The 4,978-nt window shown below is 38.3% G+C and overlaps 1 long non-coding RNA gene across 1 annotated transcript; it reads right to left on the minus strand.

Moving 5' to 3' along the window:
• Nucleotides 1-676: 676 nt before the first annotated feature.
• Nucleotides 677-4,314, minus strand: LOC141728119 (uncharacterized). The gene is made up of 4 exons (XR_012578834.1): nucleotides 4,156-4,314; nucleotides 3,709-3,831; nucleotides 2,634-2,825; nucleotides 677-823 (listed from the first exon to the last, which is right to left on the minus strand). It is a non-coding gene; the product is annotated as an uncharacterized LOC141728119 (long non-coding RNA).
• Between the last annotated feature and the right edge of the window lie 664 nt (nucleotides 4,315-4,978).

Raw genomic sequence — 4,978 nt, forward strand, 5'->3', positions numbered from 1 at the left:
TGCTTAACACAGTTGCCTGGTGTTACCTCATAAGGCTTCAGCCTCTAATTCAATGTACTTATTTCAGACCTTTTTCATTATGGTGTGGCATCCTACACACCAGAGACTGCTCCATAGCTTGGCTGTAACTCATGCAGAAATTAACTACAAGCTCAGCATAACAACAGACATTATTAAACACAGATAACTGAGTTTTATTATGGCTGAGATTCCAAATTCAATTTTCCTTTGTAGCTCAAGAGAGCTACCAATTTAAAGCTAATATGAATAATTCTCAAGGAAAGTACTGTTTTGTTTACCAAATAAATAAAATATAAATTTATCTTCAGTATACTGGCTTGGATAGATAGAATTGCAAATAAAGAAATAGAAATCCTGTAATTCTCATCTGGTATCTTTTTTCAGGGAGAAGAGACTGGGACTGGTCATCCTTCTGTTACTTCTGCATACTGTGTTGGTGCAAAAACTGCATAAATCTAATAATCATTCAGTGTGAAAAAGTCACTACTTTAAAAAGGCAGTGCATTAGTACTCATTAAAAATTCCTTCCCATTTTTTCATAGAAAGCAGACAGGTCCTATTTCAAATTTTATAAAAACAATGTGCTCACTTTTCTGTTTCAGCAATAAGCCTTCAGGATTCTTCTGCATGTGAGACTATGATACAACTTTACCAAAGGCATCACAAACCATTCTACATACCCATCAGGATAAACTACAGGCACTGTTAGCCTGTCCAACAGTGATTTCCCAACTGCTTCAATTTCATCAAATTGTTCCATTTCATGAAAAGCTTCTGGCTGGTCTGGACATTCCTGCAAAATCTGTTTAATAAAAGTAAGAAAATACAGAATAAAGTACACAAGGGATCACATGTAGTTTTTTAACTGGAAGAGTGGATGTTCTTTTGGCATTTCCACTGCCACATTTACATGAGATCAACTGACACATATAATTCAAGCAAGGAAAATACTGATTAAAGTTCTTTAAGAAAAATGTTCAGGGCTACCAGTGCTTTGTATTAGAATGTTTTACATTACTTCTAGGAGGGAATAAAAAGTAGTCTTCCTTGACAATATTCCTGCAACAAATATGAAACGCATAAAAATAGTGACTGACACCATTAAACACACAAGACAGCAACTTAAAGTGGAAACACCAGGGTCAATGAAGACTGCTTACAAAAGGTTTCAAAACTAAAAACTACATCTGGCACAGAACAGGTAGGACTAAAAAGAATCTGAACACAAGTCTTTCCAGATGGGATTGTAACTCAATACCAGTACTCAGTACTCTATTTTCTTCCACTTCTCACTTTGCCACGTCTTACTTTTTTCCCAAGCAGCGTGGATATTAACAGTCTATTTTCCACACAGACTCATTAATATATGTCCAACAGTGAAAGGAGAATTAGGTTTTTGAACAAGAGCATTGTTTTGTCAGAAATTAATTTACTTTTCTTCAAACTTAAGATGGCCTAAACCCAGCAATTAACTACTGCAATAATGAAAGAAAGCTCATAATATGGATTGAGAGATTCTACTCTTCTAAGAGTTTATGGACCACTGAAATTTAATTTGGTATCAGGTAAACCTCTGGAAGCACAAATGATCTATTTCTGCTTTTGTGAACCTCCACCAACTCCCAGTGTCTGCCAATTCAAAGTATTTTCTACTAATACAAATAAGAAATGAATAAAACCAAGAAGCAAATTAATCAACTCTGAATCCATGCTCTCTTTTAATGACAAAATTAATTTATTTTACCATGTGCAAGATTTGCTTTTTTTCCAGCTACATGCAATTTTATTATCAATATTTGAGATACATACTCTAAATTGATTTTTTAAAATACACTGCTTCACCCAAAAAAAGCAGGTGTGGACAAAAAGGTCCTATCCCTCATGACCTACATTAAAGTACATTATCTCAAGTTCAAGCATTTGAAAGCTCTCAACATTTTCCCCCTTCAGCAACTAATCCTGATCACATTGTTGCTGACTGCTCGTCCTCCAGTGCGTTTCTTGCATCACTTGACTAGGTGCAGCAGTGAGACATTTGGTTATAGGAGTCTGAAAACCATACCAAGGCAGAGTGTGTTCAGGAATAAGGCATTTCAAACCCCACCAGGAGCAAAATACAAGATGGAGCGAGACAGCATGTGTAGAAATTAAAGTGGAAGGAGCTGCCTTCATTTACAGTTTGTGAGAATTTTTGGAAGCCCATACAATATCCAAGCAGCCTAAAGGGCAATAGACCTTTAACTCTTCAAAACACTTAAACAACCGGATAGCTTTGTATCGTCCCTTGCACAAAGAAGCGTTCCTGGCCTTTAAGAATTACAGTTTAAAAGACATAAAGAAATGCTTTATCAACAATATCAGAGTTCTCATTTGAAGAGTGCTGTTCTCCTTTTTGTTAAGGGGGCCCTATACCAGTACAGGTATATGAAAAATTACTACATTAAGTACTGAAGTAAATGGTTGGAAAAATATATGTAAATTCTTCTTTCTGCCATTTAAAAAAAAAATTTAGAAAGGGTAAATGTACACACTGGCAACTTCATATTTTCTTACATTTTGTTTGCCTGAACTCAGGTAAGAAATTTTTCTTCTTAATAAAACACAACACTCACCTTTTCAGCAGTTGAATGAAATGCGACAGCTGTTTCCAACCGGTGCACTCTTTCTTCAGAAGTCACTGTAAACTGTTTCCACACTCTGTTCAGTCTGGGAAGTGTGTCCCCTGAGGACCTTGAAGTGCATCTCAAGGACTGGCACAGGACCACTGTTGCCTGCAGTAGCTGTCTCCCATAATCGTAAGTACTCTAAAAATTGGAGGGGATGGGAGAGTAAGTCATGTAAAAACCCTGCACTTTACCTGGCAATGAAACAGCATCTTAAAGCAACAACAGCAGGCAAGTTTATGGGAGCTCCACAATTTAGGTTCACAAAGTACATTGAACTAATCTGGTCTACTGGAAAAAGTAAGAATAAAATTGTAATGACCAAAAGTGCTTTAACTCCTTTAAAAAAAAAAATCCAATATCCACTGCCGCCTAGTGTTTACACTGGCAAAGGAAGAGAGCTTCCCAAGAATTCTGAATAGTTGTTTGGATCTTCCAAGGGATACTTGATATCCACTGCTGAGAGGACTGTCTCCCTGATTTTACTGACACCATGTCTATGGTCAGCCAGCATCCAAGGTGCCCTGAGGCACATCACTGTAACAGCAAATCACCCTCCAGCCATCAACTCTTATTCATCAAAAGAGGAAACTCCAGTGCAGCAGGTGGAATTAGAAAACATCACATCTGTTAATTAACAAGTCAAATTTAGACACTCCTAAAAGCAGCAAACGACTGACAAAACATCTGACCAGGTGCTTTGGTCCAGCTTGTCAAATGTAATTTTAAAGACTGTTTGAGATATATCTTTCACAAAAGCCAGTGAACTTTGGTTGTTTGCATTGCCTATGTGAAGGTTAACTAAGGTAGTAACCTGCAGCATTGCTGCTCTGCATGGAACTGCAAGATCTCATTAGGCCCATCTCCAACTTCAGCAATCAATTTCTTCACTCAGGCACTGAGGGAAACCAGTAAGACCAGTGACAGCTGTTCAATGACTGCCTACGCAGATATTGATTCTGTTTAGGAGAGGATGTGAAACTGCACAAACCACATATTGCTAGAAAAAAATAACACATTTCACCTGCGCAACATCAACAAATTTTCGATGTTTCTCCAGTAAAACTTTTGTTTCTTGAGCATCATCTCCCAGTCGGATGTGTGTCTTCAGCAGAGCATCCAACAGTTCACTTAACCATTCTACTGCCTTAAAGAAAAGTCAAAAGAACAAAAACTAATATGTTGAAAAGAAATTAAACCAGAAGGGTGGCATTACTTCAGTACTAGCATATACTTTTGATACAGAAAAAAGTTAAATGAGCTGTCACAAGCTGGTAGATCATGCATGCAATCCCGAAATATACTATTTGCAGACACTGCTATAGCCTTTATTTTCACTGTACATATTCCCTAAATAAAACTACATTTGAAAGTTGCAAAAAAAGTAAAGCTGTAAAGCTACCAGCCCCCATAAATCAACCCAGTGGACTACAAATATCAGAATGATGAAATTCTAGAGGTATTTCCATACCTGAGCAGCATCTTCTTCACATTTAAATAACTGCACCATCTGAAGCATCTTCAGTCTCCGCACATCCACCATATCCTCACACCTTAAACAGCAGCACACAAAGATTCATCAACACATGTACAGCAGACACAAAACACTCTGACATTGACAACAATGTTTTCAAGTGAGAAACATTAAGATACAAGCATTCATGAAAAGGTGCTCAAAGCTGCTTAGCTTGGCAAAAACACCTCATGCCACAAACAATGAGAAAGTTGCAATAAGTAGAACTGAGCACTCCAAGTCACCAAAATCATGATCCTCAAGATTCCTGATATGGCTAAGCTCGAGGCAGTAACACCAGAGACAGCTACAAGGTCTTGCAGCAGCACCCCGGGCTCCTTTCCTTGCTGCACTGGTTAGGGGTTGGGGTTAGGGTTAGGTTAGGGTTAGGGTTAGGGTTAGGTTAGGGTTAGGGTTAGGGTTAGGGTTAGGGTTAGGGTTAGGGTTAGGGTTAGGGTTAGGTTAGGGTTAGGGTTAGGGTTAGGGTTAGGGTTAGGGTTAGGGTTAGGGTTAGGGTAAGCTCTGCAAAACAGAGTCTAACACAGACTTTGTCCTATTAGAATTCAGATGAAAATGGGCTTCAACTTGGCATAATTCTTGGCACAATTTCCATGGAATTCCACCCCTTTTATCCCCAATTTCCATGGAATTCCACCCTTTTATCCCCAATTTCCATGGAATTCCACCCCTTTTATCCCCAATTTCCATGGAATTCCACCCCTTTTATCCACAATTTCCATGGAATTCCACCCTTTTATCCCCAATTTCCATGGAATTCCAC

This window comes from Zonotrichia albicollis, unplaced genomic scaffold (assembly GCF_047830755.1).
Source record: "Zonotrichia albicollis isolate bZonAlb1 unplaced genomic scaffold, bZonAlb1.hap1 Scaffold_95, whole genome shotgun sequence".
In the NCBI taxonomy this organism is placed as follows: Eukaryota; Metazoa; Chordata; class Aves; order Passeriformes; family Passerellidae; genus Zonotrichia; species Zonotrichia albicollis.